This window comes from Pleurodeles waltl, chromosome 6, assembly GCF_031143425.1.
Source record: "Pleurodeles waltl isolate 20211129_DDA chromosome 6, aPleWal1.hap1.20221129, whole genome shotgun sequence".
In the NCBI taxonomy this organism is placed as follows: Eukaryota; Metazoa; Chordata; class Amphibia; order Caudata; family Salamandridae; genus Pleurodeles; species Pleurodeles waltl.
The window spans coordinates 281711070-281732510 of record NC_090445.1 but is presented as its reverse complement, the minus strand read 5'-3'; the positions used below and the strand labels follow the sequence as shown (position 1 = coordinate 281732510).

The window sequence follows — 21441 nt, the reverse complement described above, 5'->3', positions numbered from 1 at the left end:
GGAGATGGCATATTTTGATCACCAATTTAGGCGCTCATAATTTGATTGTGAGTATAAAAGTTCAATGATCAATTTATCAAGATCTGGATCCAGCGGAGATTAACTATCAATATTCAATAGTAATTTCCGACTAGGGTATGCTGTAAAAAGCATAAATATCCAAGAACTTAAATCACACTGTACGGAAATAAAAAACTGCGCTAACAGAATTGCAATTAAAAAAACACATTTGCGAGAAAGCAATTTGTTATAAATGAATGCGGCGTGTTGCCCTAAAGGAGTTTAAAATGTAGCCAGTCAGGAGAGGTGGGCACTTTAGTTACCACGTTCCGCTCATTCAGATTGTTTTATTTTGCCTGCTCCGTTTCCCATGGTGCACTTGGGTATTCCGCTGCTGGAAAGCCGAGCTTTTTGCCTCCTTTATAACCATTACTCTGTCAGGTTGGAGTCTGCTCAATTTTACAGCCAGTACGCTCTCCGAAGATAGGAATGTGCATGGCAGACAAGACAAAGGGTAAGTTCAAATAATTCTTTAAATATGTTTGCAATTGCCTCCCCTGTAGTGGCTTAAAAAACAGGAGGTGCATGTTTAAGAACACGAACTAACTTTAAAAACTTTAATAAAGTACACAATCGGTTTGTATAAGCCGACGTTGCCAGAGAACCTGGGAGTTTTTCTTCTCGAGGCGGGGGAGGGTGGGGAAAGGTTTTGCAGAGATGTCTGCACAGGGCTTTTCTTCCGCTTATGAGTTTGATAACTTTGGTATATATGTAAAACTCTTGAAGAACGTTACACGTTTGTAAAATAATTTGGGTGGACATGGCGAACTATATTTTTTTGTGTTTCTGTCGCTGCGGCAAGGGGTTCCAGCTCAACTATTTATGGGAAAAAGTCGCTCCTGCTGTGTGATTAATCCTATTATTGAATTAAAACATTCCTGTGCGAGACTGTGCTCTGATGGCTGCCTGGTGCGGGAACGGATTAGGTGGGGGAGGGTGGAAGGGGTTCTGTGTTTATGATAGGGCCTCTTAAAATAAATCGATCGTAATGTGGGCACTGAATATTGCTTCCGCATATAGTATTATTTCTTTTTTTTTTTTTTTACTACAATTTATAAAACGCCGCCTAGCAAAGGAGCAGTGAGCCACTATGCTACCTGGCATAAAGCGCTTCAACGCCTCGTCGGGGGGACAATAAGCACTATGTACATGTAATTACAATACTATACAGTATCACAAAAACATGCTTATGGATAACTCACACGTCGTACAAAGTAACAATTTGTGAAAACAATCATAAATCAATTTTAAGGAATGCAATTTTAAGGAATACAGGTCACTTCCTGATCCAGTTCCATGCACGATGTGATGCTCCAGTCCACGTCTCTTCCATCATTTCTGGGACTTGTAGTCCTGCTCAAAACAGAACCACAGGTCCCAAAATTCAAAAGAAGAAACCTGGACTGGAGCAGTGCTCACGCACAGGCCTTGGTAACATGGCAGCTATGCTGACCGAGAAGGGTGTCAGCAACCCAATGTTCATATATTTAGTGTATACATTTCTTGCTATATTATTGAAATGAGGTATAGTGTTTCCGGTTCGATCATGGACAATACCCGCTGTAGAACGTGTGAATGGTCCAGACTCCACACTCTTTAAATCAGGGGTCTCCAGCCTTTTCTTTAATAAGAGCTACTTATATTCCATGAATATCAGCCCGAGCTACTAATATTATTAGTGTTGCAATAGTGACCACATCAGACAAGATTACAATAGAGACTATGCCATGCAGGATTACCAGTAGTGATCCCTTCAGTGCATCAGGCAGGGATGTCAGCAGTAGTGCAAAAAAAAAAGTTCTTAATGAGGAATGCTTCTGCGTGGATAATTCATAAAAACCATCAGTGCAATGCCCCTGGGATCCAGGAAATATTAGTAATAGGTCTCGCCAATGCTGCATTATTTATCCCCTAAATATCAGCTTTTGTTATATTTTGGAAATTCAAAAAAGTTCTCCAAAAGTCAGATTGTTTTCTGAAAAAACACAAATCTTGTTTAATACACACTTTCCAATTTAATATAAATATATTAATTCAGCAGATCACAAGCTTCTAATATAGCACGCTGGAGTGCTGCTTATAAGTAGCAGGAGAGCTACCAGTAGGTTACAAGCTATTCGTTGGAGATGCCTGATTTAAATATATAAAAATGTGACCAACCAATATCCTTAGGAAGCTGCATGTGTAAGGCAAAAACAGAAACAATGTTTTTTTCGAAAAGACTTGCGATTACCTAAAACCTTTAGATGTTTGGGGGGAGTCAAAGATTGTAGCTCACAATATAAGTAACTTATAAATTAAACAATGATTAGCAGTAGACCACAGACATGATTTTCCATTAATAATCATCTATAGTTGAACTAGATGTTGCCTAAAGAACAATATATGCATACACTATAGACATAGGCAGTGCTGCAAGTGAAAAAGTGACACACTACACGTATATCGGAAGACGTGGGAGTCTTCAGAAAGATTCCTAACATGAACAGAGAGCCGATTGAGGATACTAATGTACCACATTTCTTTAGAAATCATTTGTTGTCTTTGAGCATGTGAGCTGATTCACCTGTTTGTCCTGGAATGTTCTCGTCGCTTGAGGTAGAGGGTGCTATTTCTCCTGGTGTCTTGTTGTGATGAAGACCTGTTAAAATGATCTGTGGGAGGGCCAAAATGTTGACAATTAGTGGGTTTCTAGAGTTTGTGATGTGATGAGCATTATAGGCTATTTGAAACTTTCTCATGATAACATTTTTAGTTAGTCAGCCAAAACATATACCTTTAAAATCTGTTATGTCTTGTGTTTTTCCTACTCACATTTTTATAGCACACTATCATCCATGAGGGTACTCTGGCACTTCCCAGTGAGGCGAGCCATGTGGGGACTTACTCAAAGAGCCAAGTCTTCAGCTTCTTGGTGAATTCAAAAAGAGAGGAGAAAGCTCTGATGTGGTGTAGGAGGTCATTCCATGCTTTAGGATCGATGTACAAGAATGCTCAACCTCCTGATCTGTTTTTTTTGTATGTGTGGGACATGTGCCAGTAAGAGTCTGGCTGAGTGGAGGTGCCTGGAAGGTTGGTGAAAGTGTATACTTTGTATGTGTGAGTGAGGAGTTTGCAGACCTGCCAACTCACATGGTGCCACTATGTGTCATGATTTTGTCTCACTTCACACGGTCTTCCAGGGAGGAGTCAAAATCACACAGTGACAGGCAAGAGCAGCTGGAAATCATTGAAACTTGTGAATTTCCAGCTCCTTTTTGGCAGCTTCAAGCAGCTGATATACATTAAGTGGTGTGAAAACACCCCAGAACATCAGCCTTTTTTTTTATTTTATGGGAGGGGCGAGAAGGTCGATGGAGGCAAGGCATGGGGGCAGACGTGCCTCAAAAGGTAGCTCCCAACATAAAGCCCGGCCCCTAGAAGGCAATGCCCCCTTTCACACGGCAAATTGTATGTTCAGGTTGGCAGGACTGAGCCTGAGCTGTGCATGTTTGTGTGATAGGGAGCCAGTGGAGTTCGCTCCTGTGTGGTGTGATATGGGAACATTGTGGGAGGTTCACGATGAGTCTGGCCACTGCACTCTGGGGGGGTCAACAGGCTTTTCGTGAATTGCTTGGTGATTCCTGCATGGAGCAAGTTCCCGTAGTCTAGTTTTCTGGTGATGAAGGCTTGGGTGACAGTCTTTCTATTGTTGCTTGTTAGCCACTTGAAGATTTGTTTCAACATCCTCAGAGTGTGGAGACAGGATGTGGCTATGAAGTTGACTTGGGTGGACATGTCCAGTTGTTGATGGTGATCCTGACATTTTGTGCTTTTGAGCTGGGGTGGATCCTAGTTCTGTAGACCACAAGATTGGGACCCATGGCAAGGCATCATTTCCGAATATCACAATTTTGGTCTTGTCACAATTCAGATTAAGATGCTAGACTTTATCCAGGTGGCCACTTTGGTCACGCAGGTAAGGAAGTTGTTCCTTGTCATGGGTGTTTTGTTCGAGATGGACAGTATCAGTTGGGTGTAGTCAGTGTAAATGAGTATGTTGATATTGTGTGCTCAGAAGATGTTGGCCAGTAGGATCATCTAGATATTGAAGAGTGTCAGGCTGAAAGAGGAGCCCTGAAGAACTCTGCAAAAGAGGCCCCGGGCTTTTGAAGACTAATGTGACATGTTGACTGTCTGAATTGTTCTGGTAAGGAATGTGCAGGTTCATTTGAGGATAGGTCCTTGGGGGGGTAGTCTTGTGTAGTCATTTTATCAGGATAGTGTGGGAGACTGTGTTGAAAGCTGAGAAGTTGAGTAGAGTGAGGGCTGCAGTTTCTCTGTGTCCAGGTTCATCCGGTTGTCATCTGTTGCTGCGATCAGGGCTATCTCACTGTTATGGTTGGGTCTGAATCCTGACTGCGTGGTTTTGAAGAGATGGTGATTGGTGAGGTGGTCAGCAAGATGTCTTTTGATGGCTTCTGCTCAGACCTTGGCTCAGTATGGGACTAGGGAGCTCGGTCTGTACTTTGCATGTTTGACTGTCTGCTGAGGAGTTCTTCTGGAGAATATATGTAAATTTTGTCACTTTTTCATCAGGATCACCTCCCATGAATAGTTTGTGTAAATTGTGTGCATGTATTATTCCTTGTGTCCGTGATCAAGGCCATCTGCTGGGCTGAAATTTGTTAATCTCGTTCTTGTTTGAAATAAATGCACTGTTTTCAACTTCTCCTCAATGTAATGCAGATGCCTCTTCTGTTAACTTTTTGTGAGGATTCTCTCTCTCTCTCTCTCTCTCTCTATATATATATATATATATATGGTTCAGACCTAGTTTCTATAGGAAAATAGTTTTTTGACTTGCCTATATCTTTGCCACCGTTTGATGAATCTTCACAAAGTGTTGAAAAAAGAAGGTATCCTATAGGGTCTTGTTGCTCATGAAAAGTTTCAGGAAGATCCGTAAAGGGGGTGTCAAAAAAGTGTGTTTCCATTGTTAATTCCCATAGGGTCTTTAGACATGACTACAGCCTGGGGAAGGGTAGGAATACCCTAACACACTTGCCTTGGTCTTCGGGTCCCCCTGGGACCCTGCCAGAGCTAAAAAGTTATTTTTTTAATTTTTGGAAAAGTCTGCAGGTGGATCTGTAGATTTTTCTGACAATTACAAAAAAAACACGGTCTCCTGTGCTTCTAATTCATTTTGCCCCCGGGTGTGCCAAGTCCTGGTGGCATGTGCAATACTATTAGAAAGGAGGGGGGTGCATGGGGCCCCCAGCCAAGGGCTCTTTAATGCCCCAGGGACCATCACCTCCCCAGGGTTACATTTGAAAAGTATGCGGGGCGCACAGACCCCGCACAGACCCCCTGGGCCAATGGAAAACCACCTCCCTGGGCCGGTTTTAAAAAAATGGTTAGGGAGGCTTGTGGCTTCCCCTGGGCCCTGAGGGACCACCACCTCCACAGGGCTACATTTTAAAATTATACAGGGGAGACCACGTGAACCACCCCCTGGGACCCCTACCTCCTAGAGACTACATAATAGATATGGTTGGGTAGCTGCGTGGATCCCCTGGGCCCCGGGGACCACCACCTCCCCAGGGCTACATTTTGAAATTATACAGAGGGAGACCGTGCAAATCTCTCCCCTCCTGTCCCCGCCACAACAGCTCCCACCAAGCAAAACCAAGCATAATTCCACTCCCAGCAAGTAAGAGTGTTAAAACTGTTCCCGCTTGCTGGGGGCAGAGATTTCATTTCTTTCCTTGCCCACTATCATGCAGGCAGGGAAAGAGATGAAAAGTTTGCTCCTGCAAGCAGGGAGCCGCATTTCCAGCAGCTCCCTGCATGCATGAGCAATGCTGGCTCACACAGGAGGTGTGGAGCCAACTGGGACTGCGGGCCTTGAGGCTCCCCCATTGTCCTAAACAAGGAAGACTGGCAGTAGGCACGCACAAAATGGGGCTGAGAGCCTGGAGACAGCAAAGAGAAGGAGGGACAGGCAGGCAGCAGGCATGCACACCACGGGCTGAGAGCCCAGAGAAAGCTTTGAGAAGGATGGACAGCCATGCAGCAGGTATGCACACAACAGGGCTAAGAGCCTGGGGAAAGCAGTGAGAAGGAGGGACAGGCATGAAGCAGGCATGCATACAATAGGGCTGAGAGCCCGGAGAAAGCAGTGAGAAGGAGGGAGAGGCAGGCAGCAGGCACTCGCACAACGTGGCTGAGAGCCCAGAGAAACCAGTGAGAAGGAGGGACAGGCAGCAGGCATGCACACAATGGGGTTGAGAGCATGGAGAAAGGAGACAGAAGTAAGAAGGACAGACAGTCAGGCATGCACACATCAGGGCTGAGAGCCTGGGTAAAGCTGTGAGAAGGAGGGACAGGCAGGCAACAGACACGCACACAACAAGGCTGAAAGCACAGAGAGAACAGTGAGAAGGAGAGACCGGCAGGTAGCAGGCATGCACACAATGGGGCTGAGAGTTCAGAGAAAGCAGCGAGAAGGAGGGAAAAGCAAGTGGTAGTCACGCACAAAACGGGGCTGAGAACAAGGAGAAAGCATTGAACAGGAGGGAGAGGCAAGGGGCAGCTACACACAAAATGGGTCTGAAAGCAAGGTGAAAGCAATGAGAAGGAAGGAAAGGCAAGCAGCAGGCTCGCGCAAAATGGGGCTCAGAACAAAAGCAAAAGTTACAGGGACATATAGTTAGGAAATAACATTGAAAAACCATAGAAATTCACTGAAAAACCAAAGGTTACAGGGATGTTATAGTTAGGAAATAGAATTAGAAAAACCTTAGAAATTCACTGAAATAAATAACAGGGGCATTATAGTTAGGCCCACATTTCACTTGTACAAAACCAGTGAAATTCAGCAGCTATAGTAACCTGAGCAAACTATAACTAACTCCCCTGCAATGCACTGCTTATGACCTCATAAATGGTAATAGGTCCAGCTGGACTCAAACCCACACTGAGCCCTGTATGGGCTTTCTGGGACTGCGGTCCCTATTTTTTTTTAACTTTTAATTTATATTACTTAAAAAAAAAATATTTTAATAAAAAACCCTTTATGGGCTATCTGGGACCGCGAGGGAGCCCTCAAGGGCTCCCACACAGTCCCTCCTTATTTATTTAAAAAAAGAAATAATAAAAAGCCCTTTATGGGCTACCTAGTGCCTTAAGGCTTCCCTCAAAGTGCCAATGCTTCAGCAAGCAGGGAGCTGCTTTAAGCAGCAGCTCCCCACTTGCTGAAGCATTTCATCTCTGTCGACAGAGATGAAAGCTTTGGATTTTGACAGTGGGACCTCCTTCACAGGTCCTGCTGTCAAAAGCCACAGCAAACAGCTATGTCCTGGGGTGGGCAACCCAGGACATAGCAGGAGCCAGCCCAGTGGGGGTGATGGTCCCCAGGTCCATCAATGGCTCCAAAAGGGGGGCTGTGTGGCTCCAAAAGGGGGGCTGTGTGCCCCCCTCCAATGAGAATAGCCCCAGGGGGTAGTGGCCATAGGGACCCCCTTTTCTTTTTTTTAAAGATTTGCCCCGTGGGTGGTGGCCCCCAGGGTGTGTGGGGTATGTGGCACCCCTGCAAATAAATAGCATTTTGCCTGGGGGGGGGGTTGCTGGTGGTCACTGGGACAGCAGGAGGGGGCTGGGTGCCCCCCCCCCCCATATTAAAACACAGCCCTGGGGAGGTGGCGGTCCCCAGGGCGGTGGGGAGCACACTGCCCCTGCATAGAAATAATAAGCCCCGGGGAGGTCACTGGGGCAGCGGGAGGGGACCAGGAGGGCCCCCGCTTTTATATACATTAGCCCTCGGGCTTAGCCCACTCAGGGGCATTATAATAACAAAGCACAAGACACCGCACTACGGCTAAGGGGTCAGGGTGACTCTACACTGGTCCCTTATCCTTTCTGGTCTTTTTTTTCTGGCTGAAGCAGAGTACCAAGATGGCTGCCAACACTTCCTTGCTGAAGTATTGCCAGCCAATCAGATATCAGCAAGGGGACAGTTGGATCCGTGGAGGATTTGTGTCCCTATATCTGTATTTTTTAACCTTAAATGACTCCGAAACTGCTGAATGGATTTACACCAAAAACGTGATCTGCGTGACAGAATCTACCTTTGTGCCAAATTTGGTGTAATTCTGTTCAGTGGTTCGGGCTGTAGGCATGTCTAAACATCCTCTGGAAAAATGAATGGGGGAAATGCGTTTTGGGACCCCCCCTTTTTCTCGGCCCCTGCTTGACAGATCACCCCAAAACTTTTCAGACAGAAGCTTAACTTAGCAAGGTATACATTTTGACAATTTGGTGATGATTCGTCAAGCAGCGCCAAGGTTATAAAAGCACCCAGCTTTGAAGTCATTGGGGGAGGGTATTTTGCATATGCATCTGTCTGCATCCTCTCAAAAAGGACTCGTGACAATCTCTCATTTAATTTGTCTTTGTTGATGCTTGGTATATAACTATTTTTTTTTTTTTTTTTGCTTTAACAATGTTTTGTGAGGGCCTGCCATTTCCCCACACCATGCTACCAGGCTGCTCACTTCCTGTGCAGATTTTTGTGGCTGCTACCATTGGATGGTTCACTAATATTGCATTAATGCTTTGCCATTCCAATATATCTAGCACATTTAGAAGAAATGTGTCAACTATCTCAGAAGGGCAAACCAATCATAGAGCACTGGTAAACCATTAAAATATTGTCATCTGTGATTACATAGTCACCATAGTCACAGATGGTCATCTTTGAATGTTTTTGGCATACTTGTACATTGATTCTAAACTTGTCAGCCATCCTGAAACGGTAAAACAATGACAAAGTCAAAACATAAAAAGAGGCCAATCAGTGTGCAAGTAGGAAGCCAAAGCCAATAGCTCTACCATAACCTAACACAATAAAGGCCAGACTTATTGGCTCTTTTCAGTGCTTGTTTTCTATGAAGATGTTTTAAATCTTAATTTTGTTCTGCGTACACATAGGTGTGTCCACTAGATTCAAATTTTTTTCTTTTCTTGGGCTACCATATTCATTACTATGTTATATAAATGAAGTCCTCCCTTTCTCTATCCTCATCCTTTCCTGCTAATGCCATAAAGGCATGTGCTCCAAATGTTAATACACTAATCACAAAATAGCCTGAGTTTCCATCATACCTCATGTGTTCTTTACCTTTCTCTCAAACAAAACTACTAAACACTGTCTTTTTACTGATTAAAAAACCACCAGAGACAAAATGATATTCTTGATTTCTTCTAACGAGACAGAAAATGTAACTGGTAACATCATAGCAGCAACAGACAGGATCAATGTCTTTCTGCAGCTTTACACTGTTCAGTAGTGGGGATGTGGCCAGCAAGATGACGAGCCGGGTGTAGTTTTTTGAAGCTCCGGCTCGGCCCCGCTAATTCTGCCAAAATCATGCACCCTGGTGGGTCAACTCGGCTCCAATAGTCACACCTTGGGTGTAAAAAATAGTAGAGGAGACATCCCGGGGTCGCCGGACGGCTAGAGACAGTGAACGATGCCATAAAATAAAACTGTCCATTCGGAGAGGCTGAGACGACGGCTCCTAAGATGGAGGTGGTCCGGAACCAGGAGAGTAGTCGATGAACGATTGTGTGCCCAGCTGCTACCACATAAACGGAGTCCTCTGCCTGCCAGCGCTTACTGCCTTTCTGTCTCGCACACCTCTTCCGCTTCGATAATAGCTTGGGAGGGAACACGACACTCAGACCGCATAGACAGTGCTCCGTGCTGCAGCGGGGCAAATATTGCAGGGAACCCAACAGGCAGGCCTCCGATGCACTGGGAGGTCTGGGCTCTGTTGGGCTGTTATGGCAAGGACATAAGGAGACCACGTGGGTGGCGGTTAGACAGCGGCAGGGCGGTGATCCCCAATAAGCCTAAACAGGCATATAATGGAGAAAAAAAACACACACAGTGAAAGCATACCCCAGCGGAGTGGGAGGAGACAGGGGGGCCCCAGAAAGTTGATAGCATTTCTGGGACTCTCAGCAGATTGAAGGCCTAGGAAGCGATTGTAGTGGCAGGAATGAAGGATGCGAGGCAGCCGCGTTGCGTTTGAATCATTCTTTATTTCTCCATGCCACAAACAATAAGGCCCACGAGGAGCCGGCAAGAACACGAGCCGGTCGGGTCTTCGCGCTCCGCTCTCCCTTCCTTGCGCCGCCCACGGACGTCACGACCATCCTCGATCCGGATTGGCCGTGACGTCAGAAGGCGATCCAACATAGAGGAAGGACCAAGCACTGTCCCCATTCGTCTCGTACGTTAACTCACGTACGACATCTCCCCTTTTAACAGAACAAAAATAACTTATGGAACTTCATCTCATAACAAAATCTTCGAACCTCTTAGGAGCTCGTATATGCCTCGTTGGCCTGCTCGGAGTAATATACTGGGGCGAACCCACCTTGACGGCGCACGCATCTTCTAGGCCTGAACTCATTACGTTGCGACTATCGCTCTTCGCAGATTCGAGCCTGCTACCATTCTGTCCTTCGGTATCCACCAAGCCGCGCCATGCTTTCTCACACCGCTCTGTACTCCCATGTCCGATTCGCCCTCGCAGGGGAGGCGTGTTCACACACTCCTCATCACCAGTGACTACATCCCTGGCTTCGTGACTTTGCCACTCATCCACATCGTCCGTGCTCTCGGCCCCACACACACGACTACCTCTCATGATGATTTCCTCTTGACCAGCCTTGAGCCTGACGATGTCGTCCTTGCTTCGCCATCCCCCTCCTTCCAAACAGACTGCCCCTCTTGTAACTCCTTGCACACGTACAGGGGTTTGAAACACAGACTCTCCTTTCATCACCTTGTTAGGTTTCTTCACCAATACCCAATCCCCCTGCACTATATTTTTAGTTTTAGCTCTGTTCACCATGTCAGCATACCGCTTGTTGCTTTCCTGTTTAGCCATTATTCTTTCTTTGACTCTCAAACTCTCATCAGATGCCACTTCAATTTCCTCCCTCATGTCATACCACTTATTGAATTTGGGGGTAAGTTCATTCATGCATCTTCTCCCTCTCATCAAGTAGAACGGAGTGTGTCCCGTAACTTCACTGGGCGTGTTATGAAAAGTGTGCACCTTGTCCACCAGAAAGGCTTTCACATCCATGTTGGAGACGACTGCCTGTTGCACGCCCTCCTTGAGGAATCTATTCATCCGCTCAACCTGCCCATTGCTCTTCGGGCTGTACAGCGGGGTCTTCTCCTGCTTAATCCCTAACCTGGACAGAAAATCCGTCATCTGCCTGGATACTAGCTGGGTGCCATTGTCGGACACCATAATCTTCGGCTGCCCCTCAATTGCGAAAATTTTCGTCAACGCCTTGATCACTCGTTCAGTGGTAACTTCCCTGACAAACTTGTAGTGAATCCATTTGGAGAAGTAGTCCGTGAGGACGATGAGATGTCTACAATCGTCTGGTAGCAGGGTAAATGGGCCCGCGAAATCAATGGCAACCTTATTCCATGGACCAGCAGGAATGTCCACCAACTGCAGCTCCCCTTTTGCCGTCTTCCAGTGCTTGTCGGCCCTTAAGCACGGTCCGCACCGATCAATGAAGCTGCTGACGTCGCTGCACATCCCTGGCCACCAGTAGTACTGCTTGAGAAGATTTTTTGTAGCGGTACTGCCCGGGTGACCCTTATGGGCAATCCTGATTAGCTTGTGTCTCAAACTTTCCGGAGGTACAAACAGCTCGTGTCTTTTCACAAAACCGCCCTCAATGGTGAGTTCCGAGCTAACCTGTTGAAAACTCCTGAGTGCTCCGTGCAAGTTCCGGACCGGGGGCCAATGAGCCGTCATGTGGTCCATTACCTTTCGGATAGTCGTGTCCTTCTCCTGAGCCGTCAACCACTCTTCCTCCGATATGGATCCCACGCACATGGCTGTTGCGTCAACCATTGCCACCACGCATTCCGTGTCATCCAGGGAACCGTCCTCCTCACCCGTGACCGGTATGCGCGATAGGCAATCCGCCCTGCAGTTGAGGCCACCCTTGATGTGTCTGATGACGAAGTGATATTCTTGCAACTTGGACAATAAACGTAGGAGCCTTGAGCTGGCTTTGCCATTGCCACGTCCTTCACCGTCCGTTTGTGGTCGGTGACCAGTTCAAACTCCCTGCCCCACAGATAGTTCCTCAGTTTCTCCACGGCCCAGACGCACGCGAGCGTCTCCCGCTCGATGGTGCTATAGTGTTTCTCTGCTTCGTTCAATGACCGCGATATGAATGCGACTGTGTTCTCCCTCTTCCCTTGGAATTGGCAAAACACTGCACCGATACCCTTGGCACTAGCGTCAACCGTGATTACGTTCCGGAGATCCTTGTTGTACGGCTGTAATATTGGAGCCGCAGCGATTGCCTGCTTGACGGATTCAAAGGCAGCGCTTTGTTCCTGCGTCCACGTGTATTTTTCGTTCTTCCGCAGCAATTTCCTTAGAGGCTCCACGGTGGTTGCGTATCCTTGCATGAACTTGGAATAGTACTCACTAAGTCCCAGGAACGATCGCAAGGCATCTTTGTCTCCTGGGCAAGGAGCATCTCGTATGGCCCTCACTAAATCATCTTTAGGCGCAATGCCATTCGGAGTGAGCACGTGCCCTAAGTACTCTATCTTCCCTTCCATAAACTTGCATTTGTCCTTAGAGACCGTCATCCCCCTTTTTTGTAGCACCTCCAGCACTCTGCCTAGCAGTTCCAAGTGCCCCTCCTCATCTTCCGTGTGTATCAGAATGTCGTCCTGGAATGCTTCGACCCCCTTCATGTCGCAGAAGAGAAGGTCCATCAGCTTTTGGAAAACGCCCGAGGCCGATGCAAGGCCGAACGGAAGACGGACGTATCTGTATGCTCCAAACGGGGTAATGAAGGTGGTCAATTCCTTGGAGTCTTCCGTGAGACATACCTGGTGGTATGCGGACTTCAGGTCTATCAGGGTGAAAAACCTCGATCCTGACGTGGAAGATAATATCTCCTGAATGTTGGGCAGAGGATGGCAGTTCACCAGGATATTTCTGTTCAAGGATCGCAGGTCTACACACAACTGAATGTCCCCTGTCCTCTTCTTTTTGGACACCACGATTGCGGACACCCACTCTGATGCACCTGCTTCCTCTATTACTCCTTCCATTTTCAGCCTATCGAGAACAGCCTTCAGCTCCCCCCTTACAGAAAGAGGAATCGTTCTGACCTTGTGCTTAATTGGTATGGCACCCTCTTTCAACCGTATGGCATGCACAAATCCTCTTACACATCCTACCTTGTTTTCAAAAACGGAATCAAATTCCTCGAGAACTTCAGCCAATCCTTCATGCAAATCCTCAGGCTGCACGTAATTGACCCAATCATCCCTCAGAACTATGGGATCTTCTGCCCCAGGGACTAGCATCACACCCAGCTTAGCCAGGTCCTTCCACCCCACAAGGCTCCTCCCTTTTTCAGCCACATATATCTTTGTTTTCACCGTGCGCCCTCGAAAGGTGAGGGAGTCCCAGAAGTACCCCCTCATCACTATGTCATGTTCCCCGAAGGCCTTTGGATTAACATCCGTCTCATGCAGTCGTACATCCTGCCATTTCAACTCAAATGTCCTATCAGAGATCAGGGTCAGGGGGGAACCAGAATCAGCCGTAAATGGCAATTCTACTGTACCAATCATGACGGAGCCAATGGGCCCCTTCACTCTACCGTCCTCATCATCAATGGACAACACGATGTCCGCATCCGAGTCACTCTCGCTCACCGAGCTCACTTTCATGCCTGTATTGTATTTCTTGGCTTTACACACTGCCGCAAAGTGGCCCATCTTCCTGCATTTAGAACAGCTTTTGTACAAGGCAGGGCATGTCCTGCTGTCCGCTAAGTGATCCCTTGACCCACATCTAAAACAAACGAGCGGCCTCCTGCCTCCCCCTCTATCGCTCGCCGCCCTGTCTGGAGTCTTGGGCGCATGTTTATGTCTGTCCTGCACATAGAACACACTTGAAGCCTGACTAGTGATCGCCAGCTCCTTAGAAGACACCATGGAGCGTTCCACTGCCTTTGCGATGGCCATCACTTCCTTCAGTGAAGGGTTCCTGCATGAAAGCAAACGTTCCTGCACTTTCTTTGAATGGCAGTAGAACACCACCTGGTCTCGTATGTACGTATCAGTCATCTCCGCAAATTCACAATCTTGGGCCAAAACTCGTAGGCACGCAATCTATTCTTCGATAGTCTCTCCTTCCTCCTGGTTCCGCAGTGCGAATTTATGGCGCACCACCATGATGTTACACTCCTCAGCATACTGCAGCTCAAGTCGCTTAACGGCCTCCTGGTATTCATTCAGAGGAGCTGTAGCCCCGGGAGGATTCACATAAACCGGCAAGCTATCAAAAACCTCCTGGCCAGCCTTCCCCAACAGTCCGAATAGCAGTGACTTTTTCCGCTCGGGGCTGTACCCCTTGCCATCAATGGAGACGATATAATTCTCGAATGCGCGCAGCCATCCCTTCCATTTCATGCATGGCTTACCGGGAGAGTCCAGGAAAAGAGGAGGCACGCAAATATGACTGGTCTGCGACATGGCCGGAAGGCGGGCACCACACCCGGAGAGACCACGTGATGCAGATGCAGCAGCACTATTGAATGTCTCGTCAAAATCAATCGCCTGGAGTTCCCCGCATCAGCTCACCGGATCAGTGCACGTGGTCATAGGCGAGGAAATATCATCGCGCCCTACTAGCATCAGGGAACATCAGGATGGTGGGCTACACTCGTGGGCCTTGTGAGAAGTTGTGAACCTCGTCGCCATTTGTAGTGGCATGAATGAAGGATGCGAGGCAGCCGCGTTGCGTTTGAATCATTCTTTATTTCTCCATGCCACAAACAATAAGGCCCACGAGGAGCCGGCAAGAACACGAGCCGGTCGCGTCTTCGCGCTCCGCTCTCCCTTCCTTGCGCCGCCCACCGACGTCACGACCATCCTCGATCCGGATTGGCCGTGACGTCAGAAGGCGATCCAACATAGAGGAAGGACCAAGCACTGTCCCCATTCGTCTCGTACGTTAACTCACGTACGACAGCGATCTAGATGGGTTCCTCCCTTGTGCGCCCTGGAGGCACCTGACTGCAAAAGCCCCGGGGGCCAACAAATACAGGGGACTCCCCGGATGGCCAGGGGTACTGAACAGCGCAACCAGTAATCCTAGAAAGGGGTTCGGTGGCCTGGTGATCTCTCTCCTGTCCCTTCATCCTCCTCCTGGACAGGCACTATATCAACTTTCCCTACCCGCATCAGATGCACAACTTGGGGGGGGGGGTGCTGCACCACACTGTACCAGGGCCTGGAGGTCCCACCTGGAAGCTAGACAAGTGTCCTGAGGGGGGGGCACACACCACTGAGGAGCCACACGAGTGGCAGCTGTTGTAGATCTGGCAAAAAGGAATTGACACAGCGGTCGAGAAGACCTTAACCCCCACCCCTATCATTCCTTAGGAGTGTGTTTGCGCACCCCGGCGGTCAGAGACTGGGAATGAGGTGGAGAAACATGGACAACAACCTACCATTCTGAGAGCACTACAGCTGATCATGCAAATGGAGAAACTGTCTGTGGGCACACAATAGACCCTCCTTGAGACCTTGTTCCCCCCCTTTTTTTTCCTCCACCTGCCCCGTCACCTATGGTTGCTCGTGCCTTTAGGGAACTGAACTGTGTGTTACAGGCAGGCGTGATGTACCTGTCTGATGGCCCTGCCCGGCTCAGCTTGGCCCGGAGGGGTGTTCTATAATGGCAAAACACAAAGACCCCAAACCGCCTTGCCAGGGGAAGATCCCACCACCAGAAACTCTGCATGATAACCCACTGCCTGACAAAGCAGCTCCACTAGCGGCAATTCAAACATCCAGATCTTCACTGGAGGACAGAATTAGGGAAGTGCTGTCAGTGGTCTCACTCCTATGGCAGGACCTTTGCAACATTTCCAAACTAGAAGATACGACGCGTGCTCAAAAATCAGATGGGGCAGAGCTAAAAAAAAAGTTACTAGTGAACTGATGTGGAGGGCAGAAGATGCAGAATAATGGGCCAAACTGAATGACCTGCATCTAGAAGGATTCCAAGAAGGGTCGGAAGGATCTGACATGATTGACTTCCTGCGGCACTGGCTCCGGAATACTATCACAATGCAAAACTTCTCCACTTGCTTTGTTATCGAAAGAGCTCATAGGGGCCTCTCACCCAGACCACCACTGGGCACCACTCCCCATCCAATAATAGCCCAATTTTGAACAACTGCAATAGGGATGTGATCCTTAGAGAGGCGTGCACTAAGGTCTGATAAAATAACTACATCATAATGCTATTTCCTGACTACTCCCATGAAATCCAGAAACACAGGAGGACTTTCGATGCAGTCAAGGTCAAATTACAGGTGATGAAAATACAATATATGTTGCCCTTTTCTACCAGGCTAAAGGTGCTGTTCAAGGATAAAACCTATTTTTCCCTCTGCCCAAGAACACATGGAGCTGGATCGAGGAGAGGCCCTGGCCTCAGACTCCTGCTGATAAGCAAGACATAGTTGATAGAAGCAGATACATAGGGGTGAGACCCAAAAACTGGATGTTAACCACTAAACGGAGTAGGAAAATATCAAAGTCGAGAAGTGGCCGAACTACTAGAAGCACACCAAGCAGTAGAAGTAGAGACCTAGGGGTGAGACCCAAAAACTGGACACTAACCACTAAACAGATAAGGAAATATCAAAGTCGAGAAGTGTCTGAACTATCAGAAGCCCACCAGGCAGTAGAAGAAGAGATGAAAGATCAACGGAATCAAGAGAAGAGTTCCTGAGTCAGGACGGGCTGCAGATGCTGATTGCATGCCACATCATGAGACAGAAATTGTCTTTGACAAGGATCCAAGAACTAACCCTGACCCAGAAAATTTATCTGGAGGGGCCAAGGAACATGCTGACACTGGCCAGCCTGGGATGCGATATCTTCTCCCCCCCCCTGGTCTATTGGCTCCCTCCGATGGACACTATGGGGGTCATTCTGACCCTGGCGGTCGGTGATAAAGCGGCGGCCAACCCGCCAACAGGCAGGCGGTTCAAAAAATGGAATTCTGACCCTGGCGGGAACCGCCAACACAGCCCGCCATCTTAACACTCCGACCGCCACGGTGGGACACACAAACAGCGCGGCGGTCACCGCCAACAGGCAGGCGGCAGACAATGTACCGCCCACACTATCACAACTCACCAATCCGCCACCTTTTCCGGGGCGGGAGCCCCGCCGATAAAAACACGGCGGAAACAGACTACGAACGGGAAAACGCTCACCTATACACACTCCACGAGGACGGAGAACAGCATGGAACCCGAATTAAACATCCTACCAGCTATTGTCTACCTGCTCATCTACCACGAGTACGAACGCCGGCGCAGACGACAACGGTGAGTACTGCACCTACGACACAGGGGAGGGGGGAGGAGGAAAGCTTACGGGCACACACATATGCGATTTCCCCCCCCCCAACTATCTACACACCAATGCAGAGCACCAAGTCACAGTGACACCACCCAAACCCCCCGGAATAATGCAAAGACATAATTAAAGTGAGAAACAAAATTTATGTATAAAAGTGGTTCTTTGAAGTCATGGTAAAATAGCAATATGAATTGTAAAAAATCAAGTAAGAACATTGCGAAACCGAAAAACATAGGCAATAAGTCCTGCACAGTCACTTAAATTTCCACTGTCCGTGGGCCAAAGTGTATCAACACATGGGCAAAGCCCATACAGGAGACCTGAGTCCGTTGGAGAGAACACTGCTGGGGCATCAGATGACAAAACTACAGGCACCTCAGGGGGAAGGGAAGTGGGGGCACCTCAGCCACATGAGTCCACGACGCCAGATCCACGAAGGGTCCACCATGCCCACTGTGCCATCCTGGGGAGTGCAAAGCCACAGTCTCACAAGTCTCTACAGTGGGTGGTCTGCCCACTGTGCCATCCTGTGGAGTGCAAAGCCACTGTCTCACAAGTCACTACAGTGGGTGGTCTGCCCACTGTGCCATCCTGGGGAGTGCAGAGACACTGGCCATCAGGTGGATTACAGACTCCACAGGTAATGGAGGAGGCAGGGTGCCCCGAGTGCAGCGTGAACACTAGCTCGACACAGAACCGGCACTGTCAATGGGCCAGCGGTGCTTGACAGGAAGGGCCCAGCGGAGTGATGCTTGAGACGGCGGGGCCCAGCGGAGCGGTGCTTGACAGGAAGGGCCCAGCGGAGCGGTGCTTGAGACGGCGGGGCCCAGAGGAGCGGTGCTTGACAGGAAGGGCCCAGCGGAGCGGTGCTTGAGACGGCGGGCCCAGCGGAGCGGTGCTTGACAGGAAGGGCCCAGCGGAGCGGTGCTTGAGACGGCGGGGCCCAGCGGAGCGGTGCTTGACAGGAAGGGCCCAGCGGAGCGGTGCTTGAGACGGCGGGGCCCAGCGGAGCGGTGCCTTTCTGTACGGCGGGGCCCTCTTCAGCGGTGCCTTTCTGTACGGCGGGGCCCTCTTCAGCGGTGCCTTTCTGCACGGCGGGGCGGGGCCCTCTTCAGCGGTGCCTTTCTGCACGGCGGGGCGGGGCCCTCTTCAGCGGTGCCTTTCTGCACGGCGGGGCGGGCCCTCTTCAGCGGTGCCTTTCTGTACGGCGGGGCCCTCTTCAGCGGTGCCTTTCTGTACGGCGGGGCCCTCTTCAGCGGTGCCTTTCTGCACGGCGGGGCCCTCTTCAGCGGTGCCTTTCTGCACGGCGGGGCCCTCTTCAGCGGTGCCTTTCTGCACGGCGGGGCCCTCTTCAGCGGTGCCTTTCTGTACGGCGGGGCCCTCTTCAGCGGTGCCTTTCTGTACGGCGGGGCCCTCTTCAGCGGTGCCTTTCTGTACGGCGGGGCCCTCTTCAGCGGTGCCTTTCTGTACGGCGGGGCCCTCTTCAGCGGTGCCTTTCTGTACGGCGGGGCCCTCTTCAGCGGTGCCTTTCTGTACGGCGGGGCCCTCTTCAGCGGTGCCTTTCTGCACGGCGGGGCCCTCTTCAGCGGTGCTTGTCCAGTCATTCAAGGTAGCCAGACCTGGCCAGGACTCCCTGCTTAGTCGCCCTCCGACCGTGCAGTTGCTGGACCCTTCTGTGACGGAGTCCTGGGCCCGTGGGTGTCCTCCCTCACACCCGGGATGGGGCTTGTGGGGCCCTCCTGGTCCGCGCCCCTGCTGGCTGACTTCTCCGCCCTGCTGCCCTTGCCCTCCTTCGATGAGGCTCTCTGGCCCTTGCCTCCCCTGGATGTTGTGGCAGGTGACGGCCCAGGACTTTGCTCCTTGGGGGCAGCCGTGACAGTCTTCTCGCGGCGGCCCTTGATTTTACGGGTCCTCTTTCCAGGGGGGGGGGGGGGGGCTGGCTGTCCCCTTGCTGCTGGCCGATGTATCAGTGCTGTGAAAGGGTGGACTCCAAAACCCGTGCACAATGGTGACACTTGAAGCAGGGCTGGTGGTGGCTGAGGTGCTCTTGGGACTCTTAGCAGATGGAGGGGGTGGGTCAGGTGGGGCAAAGAGGTTAAGTTGGGAGAGGTAATGTTTTTTAGGACCAATGTAAAGGGTAGGTGTAGTGGGTATGGGAGTGGAGGAAGAGGATGTGGTTGTAGGAGAGTCAGGTGTGCTGTCTTTGGGTGCAGGTGCTTGTGACGTAGGCTGTCGTGAGGTGGTTGGCTGTTGGGTGGGTGGCTGCCTGCGTTTGTGTGTCTTAGAAGAGGGGGTGACAGACACAGTGGGAGAGGACACAGGGGACGTGTAAATGGCAGTGGGGGTGGTGACTGCACGTGTGCATACTGTACTGGAGGGTGTGCTGGTGATGGAAGTGCTGGCTGATGGTGGCGTGCATGCAGGTGTGAGTGGAGACGTCACAGGGAGGGAGGAGGGAGACGAGGAGGAGGGCGACACAGAGGTGGTAGTGACTGTTGCCATGTCTGCATCTGGGTGTTGCTTGGGTGAATGCTTGTGTGATCTGTGGTGCTTATGTCTGGATGAGCTGCCCTTGGGTGTTGAGGTGTGTGCAGGCTGGTCTGATGGTGTGGATGGGGTAGGCTGAGGAACAGGAGACAGAGACAGGGTGGAGGCAGTTAGAAGAGGGAGGCTGGAAACGGGGACAATGGCTGCAGTCAGTGCTGAGGCCAGAGCATTGAACGATCGTTGATGGGCAGCCTGACCCGAATGAATGCCCTCCAGGTATGCATTGCTCCGATGCACCTCCCTCTCTACCCCCTGGATGGCATTCAAAAGGGTAGACTGCCCAACAATGATGGTCTGTAGGAGGTCAATGACCTCCTCACTGAGGGCAGCAGGGGTAACAGGGGCAGGGCCTGAGGTGCCTGGGGCGAAGGAGATGCCCGCCTTCTTGGGCGAGCGGGCACGGAGCGAAAGCTGAGGGGCTGCTGGGAGGGCGGAGCTGGTGCGCTGGGTGGCGGCTGTACCTGTAGAGGCGGAGGGCCCGGATGTTGCCGCCACCGCTATGGAGCTCCCTTCCGAGGACGTGTCGGTGTCGCTGGTGTCACCACGGGTCCCCGTTGTGGTGCTCCCCTCGCCCTCCGTATCACTGGTGACCTCGGTGTCTGTACCATGGCCCACCGGGGCCTTGTGAGTTGCAGCTCCCTCGTGCTCCGATGCCAATTCTCCTCCGCCTGATGATGCTAATGCACACATGCACAAGAAGATAAAGAAAAAGGGTGGGGGGAGAAATAAAAACAGGTTGAGTGCATGCATTGTCAACACCGTTGGCGGAGAGGACAGACACAGGAGCCTCATGCACTACGCCGCGCAATTGGGGTACACTACTCAGTACTTGTGACTAGGCCAACAGGTCTATGGACAACAAATGCGCACATGGGTGATGCTGGACCATCGATTGCTGTACTTGGCACCCTACAGAGGTGGGGGGCGGGGGCACAGGGCCATGCCTAAAGGAGGGGACCACACTACAGAAAGCGCCCTGGCCTAATGTCACCCACAGCCCTCCTCCCCCACCCAGACGCCTCCACTGCGTGTAAAGATAGCAGAATGTGCTGGTACTCACCCCCTTGTGTCTGCTGTGATGTACTCACGCGCCCATCCAAATCGGGGTAGGCCACCGCCAGGATCCGGGACATCAGGGGGGTCAAGGTACGACTGGCACCCCTCCTACGTTGGGAAGCCATCCCCAGCAGTGACTCGGCGGTCTTCCTGGTCCCGCGGCGGATGTCCTCCCACCTCTTTCGGCAGTGGGTGCCCTGTCTGTTGTGGACCCCCAGGGCCCGGACTTCCTTGGCGATGGCACGCCAAATGTCGACTTTCTGATGGGCGCTGACCTA

At 50.3% G+C, this 21441-nt stretch overlaps 1 protein-coding gene across 2 annotated transcripts in view; it reads left to right on the top strand.

Moving 5' to 3' along the window:
• The first annotated feature begins 360 nt into the window (after positions 1 to 360).
• The window catches only part of TMEM98 (transmembrane protein 98), a 304662-nt gene continuing 283581 nt past the window's right edge, over positions 361 to 21441 (top strand). The window contains exon 1 of one of the 2 annotated variants that reach the window (XM_069238063.1): positions 361 to 514. The gene's annotated coding sequence lies outside the window, so the exon portion shown is untranslated. The remainder of the gene's footprint in view (positions 515 to 21441) is intronic. The other variant, XM_069238067.1, reaches the window with a different exon arrangement.